The sequence below is a fragment of the Arachis hypogaea genome, chromosome 10 (genome assembly GCF_003086295.3).
Source record: "Arachis hypogaea cultivar Tifrunner chromosome 10, arahy.Tifrunner.gnm2.J5K5, whole genome shotgun sequence".
NCBI lineage: Eukaryota > Viridiplantae > Streptophyta > Magnoliopsida > Fabales > Fabaceae > Arachis > Arachis hypogaea.
This window is the reverse complement of record NC_092045.1, coordinates 81,325,990-81,342,520: the sequence shown is the minus strand read 5'-3', so window position 1 is coordinate 81,342,520 and position 16,531 is coordinate 81,325,990. Positions and strand designations below refer to the sequence as shown.

Here is a 16,531-nt window from a genome sequence, read left to right as displayed (position 1 = left end):
ATTAAGTTTGGTGTTCACACACCAAAACAGTTCCAGGAGCCACACTATGCATACTAACCAAGTAATTAAGGGCTTGAGAAGCAAGCAACTTTGAGAATTATGCAGGACATGAGTCAACAATTGAAGACATTATGCATCTTAACTCAAAGAGAACACAACAGAAGGAAGAATCAAAGGGCTGCAACTTCAAAGGTTGTATCTAAACTTGATCCTTGCTGCTGTGAAATGTTTTGAATCTGGAAACCATTGTATGTCTTGCTAAAGTGCTTATCTAGTTACAAGTGAAATGGTTTGTTAAAAATGCTAAATCTGCATAGTGCTTGTTATCCATCACTTAGCTTGAAATTTGTTTTGTTTCCCATATGCTTAAATAAAAGAGATTTGTTTGAATTGAAAAGTGAAATATCCAATGTTGCATAAGTAAGAATGGAAGTTAGTGGTGGTATACGTGTTTGATTAAATGCATAACTCATGAAATAATTGTTGCATAATATTGATGAGCGGATAATTTATACGCTTTTTGGCATTGTTTTCATATAGTTTTTAGTAAGTTTGAGCTATTTTTAGGGATGTTTTCATTAGTTTTTATGTTAAATTCACATTTCTGGACTTTACTATGAGTTTGTGTGTTTTTCTGTGATTTCAGGTAAATTCTGACTGAAATTGAGGGATTTGAGCAAAACTCTGAAGAAGGCTGACAAAAGGACTGCTGATGCTGTTGGAATCTGACCTCCCTGCACTCGAAATGGATTTTCTGGAGCTACAGAACTCCAATTGGCGCGCTCTCAACGGCGTTGGAAAGTAGACATCCAGGGCTTTCCAGCAATATATAATAGTCCATACTTTATTCGAAGAATGACGACGTAACTTGGCGTTGAACGCCAAGTACACGCTGCTGTCTGGAGTTAAACGCCAGAAAAACGTCATGATCCGGAGTTGAACGCCCAAAACACGTCATAACTCAGAGTTCAACGCCAAGATATGCCTTAGCTCGTGGATTGATCAAGCTCAGCCCAAGCACACACCAAGTGGGCCCCGGAAGTGGATTTATGCATCAATTACTTACTCATGTAAACCCTAAGAGCTAGTCTAGTATATATAGGACATTTATCTATTGTATTAGACATCTTTTGACCACTTTAAGTCTTTCATTATTCGGTCACTTGATCATGGAGAGGGCTGGCCATTCGGCCATGCCTGAACCTTTTGCTTATGTATTTTCAACGGTGGAGTTTCTGCACACCATAGATAAAGGGTGTGGAGCTCTGCTGTACCTCAAGTATTAATGAAATTCTATCTTCTTTTATTCAAATCTCTCTTATTCTTATTCCAAGATATTCATTCGTACCCAAGAACATGATGAATGTGATGAGTCAGATTACCCTCATCATCATTCTCACTTATGAATGCGCGTGATTGACAACCATGTCCGTTCTACATGCAACAGAGCTTGAATGTATATCTCTTAGATTCCCCAACAGAATCTTCGTGGTATAAGTTAGATAGTTGGCGGCATTCATCTGGATCCGGAAAGTCCAACCTTGTCTGTGGTGTTCCGAGTAGGATCCTGGGAGTCCGGAAAGTCCAACCTTGTCTGTGGTGTTCCGAGTAGGATTCCAATCATGAGTGACCGTGACGTGCTTCAAACTTTAACCTGCTGGGCGTTAGTGACAGACGCAAAAGAGGGATTCTATTCCAGTAGGAGCGGGAACCAACCGGTGATTAGCCGTACTGTGACAGAGTGCGTTGCATAGTTTTCACTGCGAGGATGGGATGTAGCCATCAGCCATGGGTGATGCCTCCAGACTGGTTAGCTGTGCGAGTGACAGCCGCACAGGTTATTTCCCCGTGAGGAATGAAAGTAGCCACAGTTGATGATGAACCCCTATACAAAGCTTGCCATGGAAAGGAGTAAGAAGGATTGAGTAGAAGGAGTAGGAGAGCAGGCGTCCAAGAGCTCTACAGCATCTCCATCCGCTTATCTGAAATTCCCACCAATGAATCTGCATAAGTATCTTTATCCCTTTCATTATTTCTATTTTCGAAAACCCATAAAACTATTTTAATCTGCCTAACTGAGATTTGCAAGGTGACCATAGCTTGCTTCATACCAACAATCTCTGTGGATTCGACCCTTACTCACGTAAGGTTATTACTTGGACGACCCAGTACACTTGCTGGTTAGTTGAACGAGATTGTGAAGACAATAAACAATGCCTTCAGAGTATACATCCTTTATAAATACATAACAAGTGATCACAATTTCGTCCACCAAGTTTTTGGCGCCGTTGCCGGGGATTGTTCGAGTATGGACAACTGACGGTTCATCTTGTTGCTCAGATTAGGTAATTTTCTTTTCAAAAATCTTTTTCAAAATTTTTTTTCTTTTTATTTTTCGTTTTTCTAAACTTTATTTTCGAAAAAAAATCAATAAAAATACAAAAAAATTAGAAAATCATAAAAATCAAAAATATTTTGTGTTTCTTGTTTGAGTCTTGTGTTAATTTTTAAGTTTGGTGTCAATTGCATGATTTTAAAAAAAATTTTCTTGCATTTTTTCGAAAATCCCATGCATTCATAGTGTTCTTCATGATCTTCAAGTTGTTCTTGATAAGTCCTCTTGTTTGATCTTGATGATTTCTTGTTTTGTGTCTTTTGTTGTTTTTCATGTGCATTTTTGCATTCATATTTTCCATGCATTCAAAATTTCTAAGTTTGGTGTCTTGCATGTTTTCTTTGCATCAAAATTTTTCAAAATTATGTTCTTGATGTTCATCATGATCTTCAAAGTGTTCTTGGTGTTCATCTTGACATTCATAGCATTCATGCATGCATCTTGTGTCTTGATCCAAAATTTTCATGTTTTGGGTCATTTTTGTGTTTTTCATTCAAAATTTGATTTCAAAAATATCTTTTCCTTAATTCCCTCCAAAATTTCGAAATTTTGGGTTGACTTGGTCAAAAATTTTTAAAATTAGTTGTTTCTTACAAGTCAAGTCAAAATTTCAATTTTAAAAATCTTATCTTTTCAAAATCTTTTTCAAAAATCATATCTTTTTCATTTTTTTTTCTATTTTCGAAAATTTCAAAATTATTTTTCAAAATATTTTCAAAAATCTTTTTCTTATCTTTATATCTAATTTTCGAAAATTAGCTAACAATTAATGTGATTGGTTCAAAAATTTTAAGTTTGTTACTTTCTTGTTAAGAAAGGTTCAATCTTTAAGTTCTAGAATCTTATCTTGTAGTTTCTTGTTAGTTAAGTCAAATTTAAAATTAAATCTTCTTCAAAATATCTTTTTCAAATTTAATCTTTTTATCTTTTATCTTATCTTTTTCAAAAATTTTATCTTTTTCAAAATTTAATTTCAAAATATCTTATCTAACTTCTTATCTTCTTATCTTTTTCAAAATTTGAGTTCAAATCTTTTTCAATCAACTAACTAACTTTTTGTTTGTTTCTTATCTTTTTCAAAACCACCTAACTACTTTTCCCTCTCTAATTTTCGAAAATTCTCCCTCTCTTTTTCAAAAATTCTTTTTGTTTTAAATTTTAATCTTAAACTTATTTCATCTTTAATTTTCGAAAATCACTAACCATTTTTTTAAAATTATTTTCGAAAATTTCTTTTTCTTTTCTTCTTCTATTTAATTATTTAATTACTAACACTTCTCTTCACCTCTCTTCATCCAAATCCGAACCTCCTTCTTCATTCTTCTACCCCCTTCTTCTTCTACTAACACAAAGGAATCTCTATACTGTGACATAGAGGATTCCTTTTTCTTTTCTTGTTTTCTTCTCTTTCTTATGAGCAGGAACAAGGATAAAGGCACTCTTGTTAAAGTTGATCCAGAACCTGAAAGGACTCTGAAGAGAAAATTAAGAGAAGCTAAATTACAACAATCCAGAAATAACCTTTCAGAAATTTTCGAACAAGAGAAGGAGATGGCAGCCGAAAATAATAATAATAATAATGCAAGGAGAATGCTTGGTGACTTCACAAAGCCAACATCCAAATTTGATGGAAGAAGCATCTCCATTCCTGCCATTGGAGCCAATAACTTTGAGCTTAAGCCTCAACTAGTTGCATTAATGCAACAAAACTGCAAGTTTTATGGACTTCCATCTGAAGATCCTTATCAGTTTTTAACTGAGTTCTTGCAGATCTGTGAGACTGTAAAGACCAATGGAGTTGATCCTGAAGTCTACAGACTCATGCTTTTCCCTTTTGCTGTAAGAGACAGAGCTAGAATATGGTTGGATTCACAACCTAAGGATAGCCTGGACTCCTGGGATAAGCTGGTCACTGCCTTCTTAGATAAATTCTTTCCTCCTCAAAAGCTGAGCAAGCTGAGAGTGGATGTTCAAACTTTCAAACAAAAAGATGGTGAATCCCTCTATGAAGCTTGGGAAAGATACAAGCAGCTGACCAAAAGATGTCCATCTGACATGTTTTCAGAATGGACCCTATTAGATATATTCTATTATGGTCTCTCTGAATTTTCGAAAATGTCACTGGATCATTCTGCAGGTGGATCTATTCACCTGAAGAAAATGCCTGAAGAGGCTCAAGAACTCATTGACATGGTTGCAAACAACCAGTTCATGTATACCTCTGAGAGGAATTCCGTGAACAATGGGATATCTCAGAAGAAAGGAGTTCTTGAAATTGATGCTCTGAATGCCATATTGGCTCAGAACAAAGTGTTGACTCAACAGGTCAACATGATCTCTCAAAATCTGAATGGACTGCAACATGCATCCAACAGCACTAGAGAGGTAGCTTCTGAAGAAGCTTATGATCCTGAGAACCCTGCCATGGCAGAGGTTAATTACATGGGTGAACCATATGGAAATACCTATAACCCATCATGGAGAAATCATCCAAATTTCTCCTGGAAGGATCAACAAAAACCTCAACAAGGTTTTAACAATGGTGGACGCAATAGGCTGAATAATAGTAAGCCATATCCATCATCTTCTCAGTAACAGACAGAGAACTCTGAACAAAATAATTCTAATTTAGCTAATATAGTCTCTGATCTGTCAAAGGCCACCTTCAGTTTCATGAATGAAACAAGATCCTCCATTAGAAATTTGGAGGCACAAGTAGGCCAGCTGAGTAAGAAAGTTATTGAAACTCCTCCCAGTATTCTCCCAAGTAATACAGAAGAGAATCCAAAAGGAGAGTGCAAAGCCATTGACTTAGTCAACATGGCCGAAAGCACAAAGGAGGAGGAGGACGAAAATCCTAGTAAGAAAGAACTCCTGGGACGTCCTCCAAGCAAGAAGGAGCTTCCTAATAAGGATCCTGAGGAATCTGAGGCTCACACAGAGACCATAGAGATTCCACTAAATCTCCTTCTGCCATTCATGAGCTCTGACTATTATTCATCCTCTGAAGAGGATAAAGATGTGACTGGAGAGCAAGTTGCTCAATATCTAGGAGCTATCATGAAGCTGAATGCCAAGTTATTTGGTAATGAGACTTGGGTAAGTGAACCTCCTTTGCTCATTAGTGATCTGGATACTTGGATTCAGGAAACTCTACCTCAAAAGAAACAAGATCCTGGCAAGTTCTTAATACCTTGCACCATTGGCACCATGAGCTTTGAAAAAGCTCTATGTGATCTTGGGTCAGGGATAAACCTTATGCCACTCTCTGTAATGGAGAAGCTAGGGATCATTGAGGTGCAACCTGCTTTGTTCTCACTGCAATTGGCAGATAAGTCAGTGAGACAAGCTCATGGGATAGTAGAGGACGTGCTTATAAAAGTTGAAGACTTTTACATCCCTGCTGATTTCCTAATCCTAGATACTAGGAAGGAAGATGATGAATGCATAATCCTGGGAAGACCTTTCCTAGCCACAGCAGAAGCTGTGATAGATGTCAACAGAGGAGAGCTAGTCCTTCAATTAAATGGGGAATACCTTGTGTTTCAAGCACATGGCCATCCCTCTGTGACAAAAGAGAGTAAGCATGAAGAGCTTCTCTCAGTTCAAGGTCAAGAAGAGCCCACACAGTCAAACTCTAAGTTTGGTGTTGTGAAGCCACAACCAAACTCTAAGTTTGGTGTTCAAGCCCCATATCCAAACTCTAAGTTTGGTGTTGGGACTAGACAACATTGACTTGATTGCTCTGTGGCTCCATGAGAGCCACTGTCAAGCTATTGACATTAAAGAAGCGCTTGTTGGGAGGCAACCCAATTTTATTTATCTAATTTTATTTTATTTTGTTTCTTTGTTATTTTTGTGTTTAATTAGGTACATGATCATGAGGAGTCACGAAAAAATCAAAAAAATTAAAAACAGAGTCAAAAACAGAAGAAAAAATTTTTCACCCTGGAGGACGCACGGGCCGGCGTTCAGCGCCCAGAAGATGCATCTGGCGGGCGTTCAACGCCAGAACAGAGCATCTTCCTGGCGCTGAACGCCCAAAACAAGCAACATCCTGGCGTTTAACGCCAGGATGCGCACGCAGAGAACAATCTGGCGCTGAACGCCAGAAACAAGCTTGAAACTGGCGTTCAACGCCAGAATCAAGCATCACATGGGCGTTTAATGCCCAGAACATGCACCAATGGGCGTTTGAACGCCAGAATGGTGCATGAAGGCAATTTACACGCCTATAGGGTGAAGGAATGGTATTTCTTTTCACCTCAGGACCTGTGGACCCCACAGGATCCCCACCTCAGGACCTGTGGACCCCACAGGATCCCCACCTACCTTTTCTTTTAATCCTATTCACACTCTCCTAATCCAAATCTCATTTTCAATGTCACCCTTCCCAAAAACCTTCACCAATCACATCAATTTCTCTTCCCAATTACCCCATGCACCATTCACATCAACCTCCTCTTCCCCATAAACCCCACCTACCCCCATTACATTCAAATTCAATTTCCCACCCATGAACGTGTGCCTGACAACCACCTCCGTTCTACATCAGATTGAATGAATATCTCTTAGATTCCCCAACAGAATCTTCGTGGTATAAGCCGGATTGATGGCAGCATTCATGAGAATCCGGAAAGTCTAAACCTTGTCTGTGGTATTCCGAGTAGGATTCCGGGATTGAATGACTGTGACATGCTTCAAACTTTAACCTGCTGGGCGTTGGTGACAGACGCAAAAGAGTGATTCTATTCCAGTAGGAGCGGGAACCAACCGGTGATTAGCCGTACTGTGACAGAGTGCGTGAGCATAGTTTTCACTGCGAGGATGGGAAGTAGCCACTGACAACGGTGACACCCTACATAGAGCTTGCCATGGAAGGAACCTGCGTGTGAGAAGAGGATTTCAAGGAAGAGTTGAAGTCAGAGGACAAAGCATCTCCAAAACTCCAACATATTCCCCAGTACTGAAAATCAAGTAACTCTATTATTTTAACTTACAATTTTATGAAATTTGTAGTTTGGCTTTTTACAAATAAATCCAAATAACTTCTTTAGCCTCCTGACTAAGATTAATAAAATAAGCATTGATTGCTTCAAACCAATAATCTCTGTGGATTCGACCCTTACTCACGTAAGGTATTACTTGGACGACCCAGTACACTTGCTGGTTAGTTGAACGGAATTGTGTCCACTCATGCCAATTTCTTAAATTCCATAATTTTACAATGATACCAAAAGGCACAAAATAGTGATCACAATTTCGTCCACCAAGTTTTTGGCGCCGTTGCCGGGGATTATTGAGTTTGAACAATTGAAGGTTTATTTTATTTCTTAGATTAGGAATAATTTATTTTTATTTTTTATTTTTATTTTTATTGTTATAGAGTCATTAAATTTTGATAGGATAGTTTCTTTTCAAGAACATCTGCATCAAGTGTCATATTTATTCCCAATTGGCTTATATTCTTGATAAGGGAGCACCAGTACTTTTGAAAATCTTTTTCAAAAATAATTTTTCTTGATTTAATCTTGTGCCAAACTCCAAGTTTGGTGTTTTATTGTTAATTTTTATAATTTTCGAAAATTTTCTTAAAAGTTTTCTAAAAATTTTAAGTTTGGTGTTCTTTCTTTTGTTCTTGGTGTTCTTGTGAATCTTCAAGGTGTTCTTGAGTTTTTCTTATATCTTGATCTTAAAATTTTTAAGTTTGGTGTTCCTTGGTGTTTTCCCTCCAAAAATTTTCGAAAAATAAGGAGCACTAGATCTAAAAATTTTAAATCTTGTGTCTTTTGTGTGTTTTTCTCTTTCATCAAAAAAATTTTCAAAATTCAAAAAAATTTTTGTTTTCTAACCAATTTTTTTTTTTAAAAAAAAAAAAACTACTTTTTCGAAATTTTTAATATAAAATCCAAATTTCAATTTCAAATTTTTTCGAAAATTTTCACAAAGTACTTTCAAAATATTTTTACAAATTCCATTTTTATTTATTCCATTATTATAACACAGATAATAGCAACATACATATCATCTCTTTTATTCCATTATGGAATTAAATGGGAGTGATCAGTCCAAGAGGACTCTGGGGTCATATGCTAACCCCACTACTGCTTTATATGGGAGTAGTATCTGTATACCTTCCATTGGAGTTAGTAGCTTTGAGCTGAATCCTCAGCTCATTATCATGGTGCAGCAAAACTGCCAGTATTCTGGTCTTCCACATGAAGAACCTACAGAGTTTCTGGCACAATTTCTGCAAATTGCTGATACAGTACATGATAAGGAAGTGGATCAGGATGTCTACAGATTACTACTGTTTCCATTTGCTGTAAAAGATCAAGCTAAGAGGTGGTTAAACAACCAACCTAAGAACAGCATAAAAACATGGAAACAGCTGTCAGAAAAATTCCTGAATCACTATTTCCCTCCCAAACGGATGACACTGCTAAGGCTAAGCATCCAAGGCTTCAAACAAGGAGATAATGAATCCCTTTATGATGCATGGGAGAGATACAGAGAGTTGCTAAGAAAATGCCCCTCTGAAATGTTTTCGGAATGGGTGCAATTAGACATCTTCTACTATGGGCTTACAGAAAAAGCTCAGATTTCTCTAGACCACTCAGCTGGTGGATCTATACATATGAGAAAAACAATTGAAGAGGCTCAAGAGCTTATTGATACAGTTGCCAGAAATCAACATCTGTACTTAAGCAATGAATCTTTCAGGAAAGAAGAAGCTAAAACAGTAACTGCAGAACTCAGTCCAGTGGATCAGGCTAATGAGTTTAATCAGCAATTAGACTTTCTAACTCAGCAGCTAGCCGAATTCAAGGAAATGTTACAGGAAACAAGAATGGCTAACAGGAACATGGAAGTACAATTAAAGCAGACAGAAAAACAACTGTCAAGACAAATAACAGAAGAATGTCAAGCAGTTCAATTAAGAAGTGGGAAAACATTAAATACCTCACTTCAAAGCAGCAGGAAACCAAGAAATAAACAAGTGGATACTCAAAATCCTCCTGAAGACAGTCCGAGCCCAGAAAGGGACAAAGCTGGTGCTGAACGCCCAAACCATGCTCATTCCTGGCATTCAACGCCAGAAACAAGCATGGATCTGGCGTTGAACGCCCAAAAGAAACATGGTTCTGGCGTTCAAACGCCAGAAACAAGCAGGGAGGTGGCGTTTAACGCCACTCCAGCTCCCACCACTGGCATTCAAATACCAGTGGGGAATCAGTCACATACAAGTGCTGATAACAACCCTTCTAAAAAGGCTTCCCAACCCACTTCTGTAGGTAATAAACCTGCAGCAACTAAGGTTGAGGAATACAAAGCCAAAATGCCTTATCCTCAAAAAATTCGCCAAGCGGAACAGGATAAGCAATTTGCCCGCTTTGCAAACTACCTCAGGACTCTTGAAATAAAGATTCCGTTTGCAGAAGCACTTGAGCAAATACCCTCTTATGCTAAGTTCATGAAAGAGATCTTAAGTCATAAGAAGGATTGGAGGGAAACTGAAAAAGTTTACCTCACTGAAGAATGCAGTGCAGTCATTCTGAAAAGCTTACCTGAGAAGCTTAAAGATCCTGGGAGCTTTATGATACCATGCACATTAGAGGGCACTTGCACCAAGCAAGCTTTATGTGATCTTGGAGCAAGTATCAACATAATGCCTGCATCTACTATCAAAAAGCTTGGTTTAACTGAAGAAATCAAACCAACCAGGATATGTCTTCAACTTGCTGATGGCTCCATTAAATACCCATCAGGCGTGATTGAGGACATGATAGTCAAGGTTGGGCCATTTGCCTTTCCTACTGACTTTGTGGTGCTGGAAATGGAGGAGCACAAGAGTGCAACTCTCATTCTAGGAAGACCTTTCCTAGCAACTGGCCGAACCCTCATTGATGTCCAAAAAGGGGAAGTAACCTTGAGAGTCAATGAGGAAGAGTTCAAGCTGAATGTTGTTAAAGCCATGCAACATCAAGACACCCCAAATGACTGCATGAGTGTTGATATAATTGACTCTCTGGTAAGAGAGGTCAATATGGCTGAGAGTCTCGAATCAGAGCTAGAGGAATTTAGACTCAATGCTTTCGAAAATGCAAAGATTTACAAAGAGAAAGCGAAAAGATGGCATGATAAGAAATTGTCATCCAGAGTCTTTGATCCGGGGCAGAAAGTTCTGCTATTCAATTCTAGGCTCAGATTATTCCCTGGGAAATTAAAATCCCGGTGGAGAAGTCCATATGTCATTACAAACGTATCACCATATGGATACATAGAGCTTCAGGATAATGACTCTAACAAAAAGTTCATTGTTAATGGACAAAGAGTCAAACATTATCTTGAGGGCAATTTTGAGCAAGAATGCTCAAAACTGAGACTTGATTAAAACTCAGTCCAGCTAATGACATTAAAGAAGCGCTTGCTGGGAGGCAACCCAGCCACTCACAAAATATAATTTTATTTGATCTAGTTTTACAGGTAGATGCTAGAGTATCTTCAAAAGGTGAAATAGCAATTGATTGAAGTCACAGAGTTACAAGGAAAATTGGAAGCTCACTGGCGTGAAAAAGCCAGTAAGAAACAATTTGGGCGTTGAACGCCCATGAGAAGCACCCACTGGGCGTTTAACGCCAGTAAGGGTAGCATCTGGGCGTTAAACGCCAGAAAGATGCATCAGCTGGGCGTTGAACGCCCAGAAGAAGCAGCATTTGGGCGTTAAACGCCCAAACCATGCAGCAGTTGGGCGTTTAACGCCAGGATGGTGGGGAGGAGGTAAAAATTTATTTTTCTCCATAATTTTTCTAAATTTTTATGTTTCAATTCATGATTTCTTGCATAAACATGTTTCAAAATGTCATCCTTCAATTCCAAAATTTTTAATCCTAATTTCTAAAAACACTAATTTCTAAAATCTCTTTTTTTCAAAAATATCAAATATATCTTAATTCATAAGCCCAAGTATTTTTCCAATCTAAATCTTTTTCAAATCTTTTTAAACTTATCTTATCTTTATTTGAAAATGCCTTTTCTTCTACTCCTCTCCTTTCCTTTCTTTTGCTTGAGGACAAGCAAACCTCTAAGTTTGGTGTGATTTGCCATGATCACTGAGCTAAAACTCATTAAGACCATGGCACCTAAGAGAACAGGAAGAGCAAGGATGTGAACTTAAGGGAGCTGAAGCGTCAGAAATTAATTCTTGAAGGCACCCCACAGACTAGAGGAACATCCACTTCCCAAAATACAGGTTGTTAAGTTCTAATTCCAGCTTTAACTTAGTGATAATTATTCCTTTTAGAAATTGACCTTAGAAGATATATAGCAGTAGTAGTAATTAGGATGTCCATTTTGATTTTATTCCCAATTAAGCTATAATTTATTTTTCTCATCATCATTAGGCATGAATAAAGTAGTAGATTTTTTTTTAGAATAAAGAAGTGATTTATATTTTTCGAGTTCTTAATAATAAAATTTATAATTAATTATATGTGGTGGCAATACTTTTTGTTCTCTGAATGAATGCTTGAACAGTGCATAATATGTACTTTGAATTTGATGAATATTGGCTCCTGAAAGAATGATGAACAAAGAGAAATGTTATTGATGATCTGAAAAAAATCATGAAATTGATTCTTGAAGCAAGAAAAAGCAGTGAAAAAAAAGAGGCGAAAAAAAAAAAAGAAAAGAAAGAAAAAGAAAAAGCAAGTAGAAAAAGCCAATAGCCCTTAAAACCAAAAGGCAAGGGTAGCAAGGATCCAAGGCTTTGAGCATCAATGGATAGGAGGGCCCAAGGAAGTTAAATCCAGGCCTAAGCGGCTAAATCAAGCTGTCCCTAACCATGTGCTTGTGTCATGAAAGTCCAAGTGAAAAGCTTGAGACTGAGTGGTTAAAGTCGTGATCCAAAAGAGTGTGCTTAAGAGCTATGGACACCACTAACTGGGGACTTTAGCAAAGCTGAGTCACAATCTGAAAAGGTTCACCCAGTTATGTGTCTGTGGCATTTGTGTATCTGGTGGTAATACTGGAAGACAAAGTGCTTAGGGCCACGGCCAAGACTCATAAGTAGCTGTGTTCAAGAATCAATATGCTTAACTAGGAGAGTCAATAACACTATCCGAAATTCTGAGTTCCTAAGGATGCCAATCATTCTGAAAATTTAAAGATACAGGGAGATGCCAAAACTGTTCAGAGACAAAAAGCTACAAGCCCCGCTCATCTAATAAGAATCTGAGCTTCATTTAAAATTCGAGAATATTATTACTTCTTTATTTCTGTTAAAACCTATTTTATTCATCTAGTTGCTTGAGGACAAGCAACAGTTTAAGTTTGGTGTTGTGATGAGCGGATATTTTATACGCTTTTTGGGGGTAATTTCATGTAGATTTTAGCATGTTTCAGTTAGTTTTTAGTAAAATAATATTAGTTTTTAGGCAAAAATCATATTTCTGGACTTTACTATGAGTTTGTGTGTTTTTCTGTGATTTCAGGTATTTTCTGACTGAAATTGAGGGAGCTGAGCAAAAATCTGACTTAGGCTGAAAAAGGACTGCTGATGCTGTTGGATCCTGACCTCCCTGCACTCGAAATGGATTTTCTGGAGCTACAGGAGTCCAAATGGCGCGCTCTCAACGGCGTTGGAAAGTAGACATCCAGGGCTTTCCAGCAATATATAATAGTCCATACTTTGCGCAAGGATAGACGACGTAACTTGGCGTTAAACGCCAAGTTCATGCTGCTGTCTGGAGTTAAACGCCAGAAAAACGTCATTATCCGGAGTTGAACGCCCAAAACATGTCATAACCTGAAGTTTGACGCCAAGAAAGGCCTCTGCACGTGGAAAGCTTTAGTCTCAGCCCCAGCACACACCAAGTGGGCCCCAGAAGTGGATTTCTGCACCAATTATCTTAGTTTATTCATTTTCTGTAACCCTAGGTTATTAGTTTACTATTTAAACAACTTTTACAGACATTTCTTGGACCTCATGACATTTTCAGATCTGAATTACATACTTTGTGACGGCATGAGTCTCTAAACTCCATTGTTGGGGGTGAGGAGCTCTGCAGCGTCTCGATGATTTAATACAATTCCTTTGTTTTCCATTCAAACACGCTTGTTCTTATCTAAGATGTTTATTCGCGCTTAACTGTGGAGAAGGTGATGATCCGTGACACTCATCACCTTTCTCAACCCATGAACGTGTGCCTGACAACCACCTCCGTTCTACATCAGATTGAATGAATATCTCTTAGATTCCCCAACAGAATCTTCGTGGTATAAGCCGGATTGATGGCAGCATTCATGAGAATCCGGAAAGTCTAAACCTTGTCTGTGGTATTCCGAGTAGGATTCCGGGATTGAATGACTGTGACGTGCTTCAAACTTTAACCTGCTGGGCGTTAGTGACAGACGCAAAAGAGTGATTCTATTCCAGTAGGAGCGGGAACCAACCGGTGATTAGCCGTACTGTGACAGAGTGCGTGAGCATAGTTTTCACTGCGAGGATGGGAAGTAGCCACTGACAACGGTGACACCCTACATAGAGCTTGCCATGGAAGGAACCTGCGTGTGAGAAGAGGATTTCAAGGAAGAGTTGAAGTCAGAGGACAAAGCATCTCCAAAACTCCAACATGTTTCCCATTACTGCAAATCAAAGTAACATTGTTCCCTCTTTTATCAAATTCCAGTAATTTCACTTTTAATCCAAATTAATCTTTGTTGACATCCTAACTAAGATCAATAAAGTAAATATTGATTGCTTCAAACCAATAATCTCTGTGGATTCGACCCTTACTCACGTAAGGTATTACTTGGACGACCCAGTACACTTGCTGGTTAGTTGAACGGAATTGTGCCCACTCATACCAAAAATCCTACAATAAATATATTGATGCTATATTGATGTGATCACAATTTCGTCCACCAAGTTTTTGGCGCCGTTGCCGGGGATTATTGAGTTTGAACAATTGAAGGTTTATTTTATTTCTTAGATTAGGAATAATTTATTTTTATTTTTTTATTTTTATTTTTATTGTTATAGAGTCATTAAATTTTGATAGGATAGTTTCTTTTCAAGAACATCTGCATCAAGTGTCATATTTATTCCCAATTGGCTTATATTCTTGATAAGGGAGCACCAGTACTTTTGAAAATCTTTTTCAAAAATAATTTTTCTTGATTTAATCTTGTGCCAAACTCCAAGTTTGGTGTTTTATTGTTAATTTTTATAATTTTCGAAAATTTTCTTAAAAGTTTTCTAAAAATTTTAAGTTTGGTGTTCTTTCTTTTGTTCTTGGTGTTCTTGTGAATCTTCAAGGTGTTCTTGAGTTTTTCTTATATCTTGATCTTAAAATTTTTAAGTTTGGTGTTCCTTGGTGTTTTCCCTCCAAAAATTTTCGAAAAATAAGGAGCACTAGATCTAAAAATTTTAAATCTTGTGTCTTTTGTGTGTTTTTCTCTTTCATCAAAAACATTTTCAAAATTCAAAAAAAATTTTGTTTTCTAACCAATTTTTTTTTTTAAAAAAAAAAAAAAACTACTTTTTCGAAATTTTTAATATAAAATTCAATTTTCAATTTCAAAATATTTTCACTTTCTTTTATTTATTTCGTTTTTATTTTATTAAAAAAAAAATATTTTTAACTTCTTTTTATTTATTCCATTTCTATTTATTCCATTATTATAACACAGATAATAGCAACATACATATCATCTCTTTTATTCCATTATGGAATTAATTGGGAGTGATCAGTCCAAGAGGACTCTGGGGTCATATGCTAACCCCACTACTGCTTCATATGGGAGTAGTATTTGTATACCCTCCATTGGAGTTAGTAGCTTTGAGCTGAATCCTCAGCTCATTATCATGGTGCAGCAAAACTGCCAGTATTCTGGTCTTCCACATGAAGAACCTACAGAATTTCTAGCACAATTTCTGCAAATTGCTGATACAGTACATGATAAAGAAGTGGATCAGGATGTCTACAGATTACTACTGTTTCCATTTGCTGTAAAAGATCAAGCTAAGAGGTGGTTAAATAACCAGCCTAAGAACAGCATAAAAACATGGAAACAGCTGTCAGAAAAATTCCTGAATCACTATTTCCCTCCCAAACGGATGACACAGCTAAGGCTAAGCATCCAAGGCTTCAAACAAGGAGATAATGAATCCCTTTATGATGCATGGGAGAGATACAGAGAGATGCTAAGAAAATGCCCCTCTGAAATGTTTTCAGAATGGGTGCAATTAGACATCTTTTACTATGGGCTTACAGAAAAAGCTCAGATTTCTCTAGACCACTCAGCTGGTGGATCTATACACATGAGAAAAACAATTGAAGAAGCTCAAGAGCTTATTGATACAGTTGCCAGAAATCAGCATCTGTATCTAAACAGTGAATCTTCCATGAAAGAAGAAGCTAAAACAGTAACTGCAGAACTCAATCCGATGGATCAGGCTAATGAATTCAATCAGCAATTAGATTTTCTAACTCAGCAGCTAGCCGAATTCAAGGAAATATTACAGGAAACAAGAATGGCTAACAGGAACATGGAAGTACAATTAAAGCAGACAGAAAAGCAACTGTCAAAGCAAATAACAGAAGAATGCCAAGCAGTTCAATTAAGAAGTGGGAAAACATTAAATACCTCACTTCAAAGTAGCAAGAAGACAGGAAATGAACAATTGGCTACTAAAAATCCCTCTGAGGACAAGCAGAGCCCAGAAAGGGATAAAGCTGGCGCTGAATGCCCAAACCATGCTTATTCCTGGCGTTCAACGCCAGAAACAAGCATGGATCTGGCGTTGAACGCCCAAAAGGAGCATAGTTCTGGCGTTCAAATGCCAGTAACAAACAAGGAAGTGGCGTTTGACGCCACTCCAGCTCCCACCACTAGCATTCAAATGCCAGTGGGGAATCAGTCACATACAAGTGCTGACCTTTCTAAAAAGGCTTCCCAACCCACTTCTGTAGGTAATAAAACTGCAGCAACTAAGGTTGAGGAATACAAAGCCAAAATGCCTTATCCTCAAAAACTCCGCCAAGCGAAACAGGATAAGCAATTTGCCCGCTTTGCAGACTATCTCAGGACTCTTGAAATAAAGATCCCGTTTGCAGAAGCACTTGAGCAAAT

The 16,531-nt window shown here is 37.6% G+C and overlaps 1 non-coding gene across 1 annotated transcript; it reads right to left on the bottom strand.

Annotated features, from left to right (window-relative positions):
* Nucleotides 1-4,348: 4,348 nt before the first annotated feature.
* Nucleotides 4,349-4,452, bottom strand: LOC112718663 (small nucleolar RNA R71). Its single transcript, XR_003160994.1, has one exon. It is a non-coding gene; the product is annotated as a small nucleolar RNA R71 (small nucleolar RNA).
* Between the last annotated feature and the right edge of the window lie 12,079 nt (nt 4,453-16,531).